At 48.2% G+C, this 14,849-nt stretch overlaps 1 protein-coding gene across 2 annotated transcripts in view; it reads right to left on the reverse strand.

Moving 5' to 3' along the window:
* The window catches only part of IFT172 (intraflagellar transport 172), a 1,173,227-nt gene that overhangs the window by 670,355 nt on the left and 488,023 nt on the right, over positions 1–14,849 (reverse strand). The window lies entirely within an intron of this gene.

A 14,849-nucleotide genomic window follows, 5' to 3' on the forward strand; every position in this document is an offset into this window, starting at 1 on the left:
GGACATAAAGTTTTACTAGCCAATGTATACTCCCCCAATACAGATGAACCAACCTTTTATGAGCAATTCCAAGCGCAGTTAGACACTCTTGTGACTGACCACATTTTATAGGGAGGGGATTTAAACATCCTGTTGGAGCCCCGGTTAGATAGTACGGCGGAAGCCCCAGTTAACAAACCCCGATCTCGCATGGTATTAACAGAGATGTGCCAGGTTTGGGGAATTAGTGGACACATGGTGATATCTTAACCCTCTAGCACTGAATACAGACATTAGTCGCAGCAACTTAAAACATGGACGAGACTAGATTATTGGTTGATAACAAGTTCGATGATCCCATGGGTTCAAACAGTAGGACACTTACCCCGCACATTACCCGATCATTCCCCAGTGTTTTTATCACTACACCTGCCGATTGAGGGTGGATTCGAGAAGCAGTGGAGGTTCCCCTCCATGGCGTTGAAAGACACAGTTTTTAAAGAAGAACTACGCTCAGCAATAGTGGAATATTTTACTAACAACACAGGGTCAGTCACCACACAGAAAGTTCTCTGGGAGAATTTAAAGCATGTATCAGGGGAGTATGCATCTCCACACATACTGGAGTACTGAGGGACTTGCGGCGCCGCCTTGCTAGACTGGAGGGAGACTTGGCTGCACTTGGCAGGGAAAACATGGCGGGATGAGCCCGAGACAATGCGCAATATATGCATCGCAGGACGGAGTTATTAGCAGAATACACGGAAGAAGCAAACCATGAAGCGCTTTATTTAGGAAAGTATGCAACAGCTCGTAGGTACAGAGAAGGGGAACGTCCGGGCCGCACTGTGTAGCACGTTTACTCCGGCCACGCTATAGGAGGTATGCGCAGACGCGTTAGAAGCGGGTATACTCCTGCCCTCATTTAGAGAAGCGGTCTTGGTACTACTTCCCAAGTCTGGTAAGGACCCAGACCAGTGAGGATCGTACCGACCGCTCTTGCTACTTTACTTTGATTATAAAATCCTGGCAAAAATGATGCCAACCAGGCTGTCCCTTTTAATGGAACAGATTATAGCCCCTGCGCTAACTGGGTTTATTAGGCATAGATCTACTGCTCTAAATCTTAGGACCTTTTTCTCGGTAGTCAACAGAGCGCTATGGAGCCTTGTCCGGTCCCCACATCAACTGGAGTAAATAGGAGCTATTTCCCCTAACGGCAGTACAAAACCGCAAGTGCGGAGAATTCTCCCTGAAATGGTGCGAGGCGGAGACCGAGTACCTAGGAATCCACTTACACAGAGACAGGGGGCAGGTGCTAAGCCTAAACTATGGCCCGGCACTAGATCGCTTACAGGCGCAAGTGGAGCAATGGGTCAAGCTGCCACTGTCAATGGCCGGGCGAAAAGCCATTATCAAAATGGTGATACTGCCACGCTTGCTCTATTCATTCACTAATATACCTATTTCACTAACAAATGTGTTTTTTGCGCAGATCTGAACACACTTAATAAAGTTAGTATGGGGAGGGAAACAGCCAAAAGTTAGCTGGGACATGCTAACCCTTCCTTATGACAGAGGAGGCTTTGGGGTGCCCGATATGCAGCTGTATTTTTTGGTAGAGCAGTGTGGATATGCTCATCACTGATATCACCCCAACGCACGAATACCCAATGCCAAACCTGAACGAGACCTAGCAGATCCTACACCATTAAACACGGTGCTCCCTACCGGGATCTTACCCGACCCGCACGATATACAACCACTCTCCACCACTTGCTGGGCATGGAGAAAAATACTTATGAAAACAGGGGAGTGGGGGTTACACTATACTCATCAGCACTACCGCTGTCAGGGAACCCTTGGCTCCCCCGACACTGGAAGCCAGGACTCGGAGCACTCTTTCTCGCCTGGGGTTAGAATCCATAGGAGACTTGTTCCCTGGGGGTCATGCATTTTCTCGCACAGAAGACCCACACTTTTAGAAAACTACATTCATAGATCAATTTGTACTGACCCGACTGCAGAGTGCATTGAGAGACGTAATTGCAACCTACCCTATAGAGCCCGAGGGGTTTGGTCCACTTACGTTCGTCATTACAGACAATAGTGGGGAACATTTCACCTCCAGAATATACAAAGCATGCATTGCACTTATGCCACAATACGACACTAGGATTAGAGAAGCCTGGGCAGCCGATATAGAGCAACCGCTCACAGATAAATTATGGGAAGGGTGTTGTAAACAAAGCAAGCTGGTCTTGTGCAATCATAGACACAAACTACTCTACTTTAAGATACTTAGGAGGGCTTATGTCACACCACAGCAGATGGCCAGGATAAACACCACCAACTTTACTCAATGCCCCAAATGCAACTTGCAAGCGGCATCATTTATACACATGACTTGGTCATGTAGCATAATAAATGCCTATTGGCAGGATATATACAGCCTAGTGCAGCAAATGGTTGGGACGCAGCTGGCAATTTTTCTATTGTTGTGCGCTGATGGGCTATGTGGACCTGATACCCAAAAGCACGCGCAGATTCGTAGCAAAAGCAATGCTCCTGGCGAAGCGCGAAATAGTTATCCGCTGGAGCACTAGACAAAAACCCAACAACAAAAACTGACTTAGGAGCATGTCAAATTGTGACACCACGAGCTAATTATATGCTGAACTACAACCACCTCCATCCCGACCTAAGGATATATGGAAGCCCCTAAGAGAATACCTCCGACTTCAAGAGGAACGAGACACACAACCCAGCCAAGGGAGGCCAGAGTCAAGCCAAGGTGTATGATTAATGGAGAACAACTGCTGAAATTTAAAGGGAGAGAAAACACTCACTGGAGCACAGGTGCTAACGGCCAGAGATAGGACACAGGGGTAGAAGAGTGGGGGGACATGTAACGTACATTATAACGGATCAACAGCTGTAATGGAGAAGAAGATATATCCGTTGAAATGTGCCTATTGTACTATGATTATGGACCTGCGAAAAAATTTACCTGCATATTAATGTGTCATAATTTTACTTTGTGCATTGTTAACAAAATGATAAATAATTTTTTTTTTAAATAAGATATCTGGGATCCTCTTTGGCTATATAACTCATGAAATTAACTTACATGCAGACAATATACTCCTCACATTAACGTACCCTTCGGAATCGCTTCTTAAATTAATTAGAATTACATGGAGGTTAAGATGGTTTGAAGCTTCAACATGATTGCGGGGAAGTCCATCACCCTTAATCTAACTCCCTTTGCAATAAACCACAACAAAAACCCATTGTCTCCTTTTAATGGGAAAGACACTCCATCAGATATCTCAGCCTTTATATTATTAATTGCTTACAGGGCTGGACTAAAGCGAACTGGTCTGAATACTGCAGAAACATTTTTGAGGCTATCTGAAGGTGGTGCCCTCTCTACAAAGCATGGTTAGGGTGTATATACATTGTTCAAAAGAATATGCTTCACAGAATAATTTATCTCTTTCAATCCCTCCACACCCCTATCCCCACAGTAGATATCAACACTCCTTCAGAATAAGCTCCGAGCATTTATTTGGGAAGCTCAAAAACGCAACATTTCAAACCAGACCCTCATGCTACCGAGGTACAATAGAGCTCTTGCCTGTCCTAATTTGCCTAAATAATATTGGGCATCGCATTGATGCTATTTGTCGGAATGGATGGTTTGGAAGAGAGGGAGAGGCACTGGTTCTACATGGACAGCACATTAGCAAGTCGACCTTTGAGAAACTTGGCTTGGCCTCCTCGCAATGCTCTTTCCAAAAGCCCATACACAGCATGTCTGCAGCACGTCTGCAGCATCCCCTGCATCATAATTCCCCAAGTGGGAGCAGGCAAACTGCAGAACACTGAGTGGCCTGTTCCAGGGAGGGCCAGTTCAATACTTTGAGCAATGCAAAAAGGAATTTCACATTTCCGAAAAAACACTCCTACAATACTCTCAACTTAGACATTCGGCACTTTATCCTTCAAACGCCATTGCTGCCACCTGACAAATAACACCACATGAGAAGCTAATTCGCTCATTCAGGGGCACAAAAGGCTGCAATGGAACGGTATATGGCGAGATATCCCTAAAATCCACAGAAACATCCCACATAGGAAATCTGTCTATACGTTGATGTACCAATGGTTTCTTACCCCAGTAATACTGAGAAGAATATACACTAAGACCTCCACACTGTGCTGGCACTGCAACCAGACAGCTAGTGTCTTCTTGCATGTCTGGTGGTCTTGCATGGTTGTACAAACTTTCTGGAAAGAGATTTTGGGGAATATTAAAGGGACCTTAGCATATCCAGTTGTGGCCGAACTTAGCATTCTGATTCCTGGGCTACAACCAGCGATACTGCATGTGTTGACTGGAAGTTGGTCTGCCATATGTCTGGAATAGCCAAATATCTCATTGCCTTTTTCTAGAAAAAGAAAGAAGCATGTGCCATCTGACTTTGGTTTCAGAGACTTTGACACACTCTAGCAATGAAGCAACTGTCTCAAAGTCTCACTGTCTAAATGTAATGCTTGTTTACAACCTCTTATTAACTACATCTCGAATACAAGGCTGAGAGCCCTCCACCTTTTTGAATGAATCATGGGATGGAGGTAAAGGAGACGAACCCCCTATATCCACCGCCACATGTCCTATGAAACTGTGGGGGGTGGTGTTCACTCTGCTGATACTTCTTTTACCCTACATTGATTCAACCTCCCTGATGCAGAGGAAGGCACCACTACAAAAAATGCCCCCACAACCCTTCATTTCTTAAACTCCTCCATGTGTAGGCAAACACCAAGTTTGCCTAACCACTCACCTGTGTCTCTTTGCTCTTCCCATTGGAGTCAGTGCAGTAAGAGCAAGAACCTGCATGGACCGTGGTGCCGGATGTGGAATCCGCTACAGAGTCAAAGTTAAACCCACAATGGGTTCAGGAGGTACAAACAGTGCAGATGAGAGATCGCCACAAGAAACTCAATTGGAAGCCACTGAGGATCCATGGGGCTTAAAGGCGTGCCAGAGGGAGACGGGAAGGTGCCAAAGAAGTACAACATGGCTTCCTTGAAAGCCTCAATCGGTTGCGATTCCGCTGCAGGCCCCAAAAATTAGGGGTGAATCGATCAGATCAGCTGCAGGATTGGCTCTTCAGCAAGTGACTTGGAGCGGGATCAAGGGGCACCTTGACACCTGTGTGACTTCTCAGAGAAAGAGTGGCAAGACTGGGACGAGTCCCACTTGGCCTTCCCACACTTCTTCTTAGACTTTGACTTACCAGAAGACAGACCATGAAGAAGACCGGCCCCAAGAGCAGGAACGGTTTTACGCTCTTGACCTTCACTTAGAGCGGCAATGTGGCTTACTTGACATCCTACAGCGTTCAGTGTTGTACAGCTGGGCTTCACAATTCTGGATCTCCTTCAGATGCATAAAGGTGCACTCCTCATACAATTTCAAGTTGTGGTTCCAACTCAAGTACCAGAGACACGCCTCTTTCAAATCTGGCACAGACATCTGCTTGTGACAGACACTATAAGGCTTCAACCATGTGGTTTTAAGAGAGTACATGTTCGCTTGCACAATGGAAAGGAATATGCTACTTACCAGTATGCATCTGTTCTTGGCATGTAGAGCTGCAGATCTATACACTGTGCATAGATCGCCATCTGGTGTTGGGCCCGGATGTTTGCAGTTTGTTTTTCTTCTTGGACAATGTTTGGAAGTCACGAGTTCGGTGACTCCTCCTTCGGTCCGTACTGCGCATGGGCTTCGGCTCCATCCTCAGATTGTTTTTCGCCAGCAGGGAAAAGATGGAGCGTAGTGATAATAGTAAAGAAACCCAAGTGTGTTGTATCTAAATAAGATAGACTGGAACGGATACAGGTAGTCGGGGAGGCGGGTGGGCGTGTATAGATCTGCAGCTCTACGTGCCAAGAACAGATGCATACTGGTAAATAGCATATTCCGTTCGAGGCATATGAGCTGCAGATTATACATTGTGCATAGATTATATAGCAGTACCCAACCCTAGCGGCGACCACCAGTATCCGTTGCAGTGGTTTGAAACAGTGTCTTTAGTACAGCCTGGCCCACACTAGCTTGTTGTTTGGAGTGCACGTCTACACAGTAATGTTTTGTGAAGGTGTGCGGTATTGACCATGTGGCTGCTTTGCAGATGTCATCTAAGGGTATGTTCCCTAGAAAAGCCATAGAAGCCCCTATCTTTCTTGTAGAGTGGGCTTTAGGTGGAACAGATAATGTTCTTTTTGCTTTGTGATAGCAAATTTGTATGCACTTTACAATCCACCTAGCTATCCCTGATTTTGAGATGGGGTTGCCTTTATGTGGTGGAGAGAACGAGACAAACAACTGTTTAGTCTGTCTGAAAGATTGCGTTCTTTGGATGTAGTAAAGTAAAGCCCTTTTAACATCAAGTGTATGTAGAGCCCTTTCCGCAACAGATTGAGGTTGCGAGAAAAAACCCGGTAATTCCACCGATTGATTGAGATGGAAGGGGGAAATGACCTTGGGCAGAAATTTTGGATTTGTGCGAAGTATCACCTTACTGTGATGTATCTGTAGAAAGGGTTCTTGTATAGTGAACACTTGTATTTCACTAACCCTTCTAAGGGAAGTGATCGCTACGAGAAAAGCTGTTTTCCAAGTAAGGAACTGCAGCTCACATTTATGCATTGGTTCGAAAGGCGGTCCCATCAGCCTTGTAAGAACTACGTTTAGATTCCACACAGGTGAGGGTGGTGCCCTGGGCGGAATTACTCTTTTAAGGCCTTCCATGAAAGCTTTAATAGCAGGCACTCTGAAAAGTGATAAATGCTGTCTGTTTTGCAGGTAAACAGCAATTGCTGCTAGGTGTAAACGGATGGATGAGTATGCCAGGTTACACCTTTGTAGATGGAGCAGGTAGCATATGATGTGCTGTATGGATACATCTAAAGGGTTGATTGTATTGTTACGGCAGTAAACAACAAATCTCTTCCACTTTGCGGCATAGCATGCTCGAGTGGTAGGACGTCTGGCTTCCCTGATAATGTTCATGCAATCAGGGGGGAGGTTAAGGTATCCAAATTCTAAGATTTCAGGAGCCAGATCGCAAGGTTGAGCTCAGCTGGGTCCGGGTGCCTGATTTCTCCATGGTTCTGGGTTAGGAGGCATGGGGACAGGTGCAGTTTTTGGTGTGGTACCACTGAGAGCAGTAGTAGTGTGGTGTACCACGGTTGCCTGGCCCATGTTGGAGCTACCAGATCGAGTGTGAGGGAGTGCTGTTGTAGCTTCCTTACCACTAATGGAATTAGCGGGAGAGGTGGAAAGGCGTATGCAAATTTGCCTGACCAGTTCATCCATATCGCATTGCCTTTGGACAATGGGTGTGGGTATCTGGCGGCGAAGCTTGGGCATTTTTTGTTTTCGTGGGTGGCGAAGAGGTCTATCTGAGGATGCCCCCACTTGTGAAAGAATGGGTGAAGAACTTGTGGATGCAGTTCCCATTCGTGCATTTGCTGCGTTTGTCTGCTGAGCAGATCTGCCATGGTGTTTTGTATCCCTGGGACGTGTTGTGCCAGGAGAAAGACTTTTTGTGGGATTGCCCATCTCCATATGCTCTGTGCTAACCGAGAGAGCTGTGGAGAGTGTGTCCCCCCCTGTTTTTGAATGTAGTACATTGCAGTCATATTGTCTGTGCGAATGAGGACTGCTTTGGCTGAGACTGGTTTCTGAAATGATTTCAGGGCTAGAAAGATCGCCAATAACTCCAGATGGTTTATGTGGAGTAACTTTTGTTGTGGCGTCCATATACCTTGCACTGTGAGGTGTAATAGATGCGCTCCCCAGCCGGAGAGCGATGCGTCCGTTGTTAGAATTACCTGAGGAACCGGGTCCAGGAACGGTCGCCCTTTGGAAAGGTTTGTGGTGTTCCACCACTGCAGAGAGCGATGGGTGCGACCGTCCACCAACACCAGATCCGTCAGTAGCCCCTGGGCCTGGTTCCACTGGCGTGCTAGGCACTCTTGGAGTGGACGCATGTGGAGTCTTGCATGAGGCACTAGGAAGATGCAAGATGCCATCATCCCTATTAGCTTCATAAACACTCTTGCTGGGAGAGAGTGCTGAAGAATGAATCTTTGGCGCAAGGCTTGTATGCTTGAGATTCTGGCTGAATTGGGATAGGCTATAGCTTTTGAGGTGTCTATAGAGGCACCGAGGTATTGCTTTGTGTGAGACGGTATCAGCTGGGACTTTTGGTGGTTCACCGTGAAGCCTAGCTGGTGAAGCAGTTGGATGGTAGTGTTTGTATGTTGCACACATTGGTTGTAGGACGCTGCTTTTATTAGCCAGTCGTCCAAGTAAGGGAAGACGTGAATGTGTTGTCTTCTGAGGTGTGCCGCCACTACTGCTAGGCATTTGGTGAACACTCTTGGTGCGGTTGTGACCCCGAAGGGGAGAACCTTGAACTGATGATGTTGGCCGTCCACTACAAATCTGAGGTACTTTCTGTGAGAAGGGTGTATTGGAATATGAAAGTATGCGTCTTTCAAGTCCAGTGTGGTGAGAAAGTCGTTCTGGCAGAGGAGTGGGAGAACTTGTTGGAGAGTTACCATGTGAAAATGGTCTGAATGTATGTATGCATTTAGAGGCCGGAGGTCTAGAATGGGCCGTAGAGTCTCGTCTCTTTTTGGTATCAGAAAGTACAGAGAGTAGACCCCTAAATTTTGTTGATTGATGGGGACCTGCTCTATAGCTTGTTTTTGCAGGAGGGAGATTACCTCTTGTTTCAGCAGTGTGGTATGTTCTTGTGACATTGTACGGTGCCTGGGTGGAATATTTGGGGGGGTAGATGTTAGTTCGAGACAGTACCCTGACCGAATAATTTGGGTCACCCATTTGTCTGATGTTATGGTCTCCCAGGTTTGAGAAAAGTCTTGTAGTCTGTCCCCGACTGGAGTGGAATGGTCTGGGGGGAGCGGGGGAAAGTCATTGTGTGGGCGGTGTGGCAGAACGGGCGGTGTTGGTTTTGCCCCTGCCTTTATTATTGTTTCCTCTATATCCACCTCTTTGATAGCCCTTTGTGAAGGTAGTCTGAGGAGGGGACTTGTAGGACGTAGAGGCGTTATCGGCAGAGTAACCCCTGCCAGTGCCTCGAAAGGAGGAGCGGCGAAAGGAGCGTCTAGGAGTGTGGGATTGTAATGCTCCCATAGACTTCGCCGTATCTGTATCCTTCTTCATTTTTTCCAGGGCTTCGTCTACTTTTGGGCCAAATAAGTGTTGTTGGTCAAAAGGGTGGTTCAATATAGATGCTTGGACCTCCGGCTTAAAGCCTGAGATTGAGCCAGGTGTGGCGGCGAAGCAGAACACTGGTATTTATAGCCCTGGAAGCTGTGTCTGCTGCGTCAAGTGCACATTTAATAGAGGTGTTGGTAATGATCTTTCCCTCCTGTATTAGTACATGAGCCCTATTTTTATATTTTTCTGGGAGATGTTGCATGATAGTCTCCAGCTCATCATAGTGCGCTCTGTCGTACCGTGCCAGCAGCGCTTGCGTGTTGGCGATGCGCCACATATTGGCAGCTTGCGAGGCAGTGCGTTTGCCTGACGCATCTAAGAGCTTAGACTCCTTATCGGGTGGTGGAGCCTCACCCGACGACTGAGAATTGGACCGCTTTCTAGCTGTGGATACCACTAATGAGTCTAAGGGCGCAGGTCCTTTAATATAGGCAGGATCTGTGGGGGCTGCCTTATATTTTTTCTCTATTCTGGGGTTTAAGATCCTAGCCCTGACTGGGTCTTTGAAAACCTCTGCCGCATGTTTGGTCACCCCTTTAAGCATGGGTAATATGGCAGTAGATTTATCTGCGATGTCAAAAGTGTCAAGTAGGAAGTCTTCCTCAACTGGATCACTGTGTAACTCCACCCCATGATAATGTGCCGCCCGTTGTAACAAGTGGTGGAACCCCAGGGAGTCCTCTGGTGGAGATGGCCTGGATGGATAAAGATCATCCTGAGGCACATCTGGGACATCAGGATTATGATAATCCTCCCATGGGTCTGGTGTTCCCGGAGGGGTGGGGTCCTGTGGGGCATCTATTGGATCATAGTATGGATCCCCTTGGTCATCAGGGTCTGGAGACGGGGTTGGAGAGCGATGAGGCAAGGGTGGAGAAGGTGGAGGCGGAGATGGTGGAGGCGGAGATGGTGGAGGCGGAGATGGGGGAGGTGGAGGAGGTGGAGGCGGTGGGGAGGGTACTCTGAAAGGGGATGTGGCAGAGTCCTTCCGTTTTGGCGGTGGAGGAGGAGCTGGCTTGTCTAAATGTCTTTTCTTTGAAGACAAAGTCAAATGTCCAGTCTTTGGATCCTTTGTTAAAGTCTTTTGTCGAGGATCTGGCGTGAATAGCTCTTCCGGCACCGATTGATCTGTCGGTGCCGATGTTTTCGGGGCCGACGGCTTCTTTGGTTCATCTGTGCCATGCTTTTTCGGGGCCTCCGATTTTTTGTTCGGTGCCGAGGCAGGCTTCGGCACGGGAGCGTCGGTGCCGAGGGATTTATGTTTGGCCGGCACCGAGAGGCCAGGTTTCGACACCGATGGCTTCGGAACGGAGCTTGGTGTGGTTTTCTTCAGTGCCGAAGGGTGTTTTTCGGCGCCGCTAGTAGGCTGGCTCGAGCCCGAGCCGCCGGGAGACTTATGATGCCTCTTCACCGGGCCCGAAGGTGGGGTGATGGAAGCGGTATGTTTGGTTTTGCCTAGGCCCGGAGGCGAAGGTGTAACCGGAGTCTCTTTCGGTATGGGTGCGGGAGTGGGAGGGGGTAGAGTACTCACAACCCTCTGCGTCGGTGTGATCTCCTCCACGTCGGAGTCGTCGGCCTCGGAAGCGCTGACGAGGTCGTCTTCCTGTTCGGTGTGCTGCTGTCCCGAAGCTCCGATGTCTTCTCCGAAGATGTCAGGTGGAGCCGAGGTCGATGAGTGCGCCATGGTGCGTCGAGCTCGTCGATCCCGAATAGTCTTTTTCGATCGAAAAGACTTGCAGGCGGGGCAGTCTCGGGCCTCGTGTTCGGGAGAGAGGCAGAGGTTGCAAACCTGATGTAGATCGGTGTGGGGAAATTTAGACCCACATTTTGGGCACTTCTTAAAGGGAGTCCTTTCCATCGGCCGAGACCGGAGTCGAGATAGGCCCGAAGGCCGCTGCCTGGAATCGAGGAAGTGCCGAAGAGAGAGATAAAGAAGATGATTTTGTCTGAAGAATCTCGATGGACGAGGATTTTTCGTCGGAGGTCGAACTGGAAAGGTTCGAAGCCGGAGCACGAAGTATTACATCCGAGCCCGATGGCGGAAAAAAACAATCTGAGGATGGAGCCGAAGCCCATGCGCAGTACGGACCGAAGGAGGAGTCACCGAACTCGTGACTTCCAAACATTGTCCAAGAAGAAAAACAAACTGCAAACATCCGGGCCCAACACCAGATGGCGATCTATGCACAGTGTATAATCTGCAGCTCATATGCCTCGAACAGCAATTTTCTAAAGCAAAATCTCGTAAACTGACAAATAAAAGTTAGGCGATAGCTCCAGATCAGAGTAAGAAGGTGCAGAAAGAAAAATCTGACACCAGCATGCTTTAGTGGCGGTTATATGCAGTTCCACTCGTCACTTTCAGGGCAGAACAGGGTCGCGATGGAGCCGCACAACGCCATCTTCGGCCACGCAGGAGCTTTGCTGAAAAAATCTTCTGGATCCAGTTTGACGTCTGGGACTATTCTAAACTTGAGCAATCTGCAGCGGTTAGAAGTATCCATCACCCCCCAAAATAATGACTCTGCAGTACTCGTTTCGCATTATTAATAATGTTTTTGTGAAGAGCACCCATCTCTAACAACAGTAACCTATCAGAACTTTCTGCACATCTGCACTTAGTGTTAGGAAAGACTTTCACACAAAATAAAGTTGCCAAATGAACAACTGGGTCACGGATGGAAGCTGCATAGGAAATTGATCTCATGTATTATGTTTCTCTTTATCTCCCCATCTGCCAAACATCCCAAGTGGTAGTTGCATCCTCACTAAGAATTCTCATTTAGTGACTATTCTCAACTCCAACTGAGCACACATTCCATTGCTGCACTAAACATTCTTCTGCTGTATTAATTTTTTTTTAGAAGGAACATTATTCAGAGTCCAGACTGCTAATCATTAAATTATAGCGAGTACAATGTATTGGAGAACCTCACTGTTGGACCTAAGATCCGGGGGTAGCTTGGCATAAGGGGGAAGGCCTATACTCGTTCGCGTTTCGTGCTTGCACCACACTCATCTCGCACTCCAGCGCACCACCAACAAAAATGACGCTACACCAGGAAACTGAGAAAGATGGAAAACCTTTATCTTCCCTTATCTCTTGTCTCTTCTTTTCTCTTCAGGGCAAATCAATTATTACACCACACACAGTAGTGCATTAGTACTTTGAATAGAGAGAGTCGCTTTAGTGCCGCACATAACCATGACCTGGCATATTGAATTGAGTGAAAAACTACACAGTTGCATATGATACCGACATTACCTGGTAAAGGTCAATAAATAATAGGCCGCACTTAGCATTGCACTACTTTAAATAGGGTCAATAAATAATATGCCACACACAGCATGAACATTGCACTGTCAAGATAAGCATTAATTACAAGGCCGCACTTAGCATTGCACTACTTTAAATAGGGTCAATAAATAATATGCAACACATAGCATGAACATTGCACTGTCAAGATAAGCATTAATTACAAGGCCGCACTTAGCATTGCACTACTTTAAATAGGGTCAATAAATAATATGCAACACATAGCATGAACATTACTTACGCTGTAAACCAGGCCCTATCAACCTAGCGCCGCCCACAGCACTAAATACTGCTTCAAAATATGACAGGTGGACACAGCGCCATCCTTAGCAGACCACTAGCGCCTCTGGATTCTAATTCCTACCCTCACGCTACACCTGGTAGCTCAATAGCGCTTCCTACTCTGGTCGCTTGACATAGCGCATTACATGAGGCCCCTCAACCAGGGCGGAGGAATACAACAAAGTGAAACGGGCGATTTGAAGGGGTTGGGGCCAAAGGTCCTGGACCAGCAGTCCGAGACTTATCCTGACGCTATATGAGTCCTGCAGGGGCAGAGGGCATGGACCAGTCTACTCCTTTGTCGTGTGTCGTGTAGGCACACCCGGCTTACGAAGCACTACCCCGGGGGAGGGGCGAGTCCTGGGCCTCTCTCCGGCCTTCCGCCCGCCTCCCCCAGGGGTTACCTGATACTTGGACCCTCGCGGATTTGAAAGCGCTCACTTTGGCTCCCTCCCGGCGATGTCCGGGTCGAAGGGGAAAGGCGCGGGGCTCCCGGACGGGCCAGACGTGGCCGGGGAGCTCCGCTGGATTTCAGGCTTTCCTCACGGTGCCGAGGCCCGCGCCCGCAGCCGCTCACGACACTCCGGCGGGGGCGCGGCCCAACCAACCAATGGAACTACGGTGGGGGCGGCGTTTGGCAGCCCGCCCCCGTCAGGTGATGCGAGTAATCGGCTTCGCCCTTGCGCGGCCCCCAGGAAGCCTCGATGACGCCTCTCTCTCTCAGAGGGCCGCGCCTCCAGACTCTGGGTCAGCGATTCTCTTCAGGGAAGCCTCGATCTACAGCGCAGGAACAAACCATCTACGTAGCCAGCACTCCTGGGACTGCGGCGCTGATCACTTTCCCACCTCAGAACAGCAGACAGTCTCAAGGTTTGGGCATTCAAGGGTTTCAGGTAATCACCGTGGCAGGGGGCAATGGATCGATGAAGGGAGCTCCTTATTGCTGTGTCCCTCAGGGGTCCTGACTAGGCGATTTGCCCTACTTGTCTACTTGTTCCCTGAGGATTGAGGCTACCAGCCGGGTCAGGTCACCAGATAGAGGGCGGTGTCAACCAGGGGAAAAATAGCCGACCCAAAGGACAGTCAATCTCTCCTTTTAGTGCGCCCACCTCCCCACGCAAGTGCCTGCCTCCTGGCTCCTCACCTCACACCATCTCTCTAAAATGGCCGCCGCCCCTCACCCCTATATATAGCCTGGGCCCTGACTAGCCAGAGGGACCCAGAAGGTTCTGGAATCCCCCATGACAGCCTATGGCCCAGGCTCAGAGGTGACAGTTAGGGCCACCATTTTGTAGGGGAGATGTCATTCACCCTCCATTTTAGAGGAGCACCTTGCGCCTCATCCCCAATTAGTGAAGATGGGCACCCAGGGCCTCTACGTTACCACCAGAAAAAAATATAGTGGACAGGAAAAAGAAATGAGGAGAGAAAGGGACAAAAAGAAAAGAATAGAGGAGGGAACCACCGAAGGGCTGACAGGTCTAACACTCACTTCCTCTTTAGCCTGGAAAATATTACTCATGTTAAAATGGGTGAGAATCACTTGGCCACTGAAATGTACACTGAACAAGAAAATAGTCTATGGATTAACCCTCACTCTCGGTCATGGAATGATCCCCCTGGTTGTTCTAGGTGCTTTGAGACGATAAATATAAGAAAGACGATAACTCACAGAACCTTTAGTGTACTTGACTCCAAGGAGTTTCTGATGAAGATGTGAATTTCCCAAGAAAGTAACTTGAAGAGGCATACAATTCACTAAATAGCCTAAATCTAGGTTTAGCCCTTAGAGAATCTCACACTTACTGATGCCTGCCTTTTCAGAACCTTAGTCGGCATCTGCCTCTGTGACATGCCTCAATGCTAAAGACAGGATCAATACAATCCTGTAACACAAGCATATATGCTGGGCACTCTAGCAATTCAATCCTCACCACAATGTGT

This window comes from Triturus cristatus, chromosome 6 (assembly GCF_964204655.1).
Source record: "Triturus cristatus chromosome 6, aTriCri1.1, whole genome shotgun sequence".
Classification (NCBI taxonomy): Eukaryota; Metazoa; Chordata; class Amphibia; order Caudata; family Salamandridae; genus Triturus; species Triturus cristatus.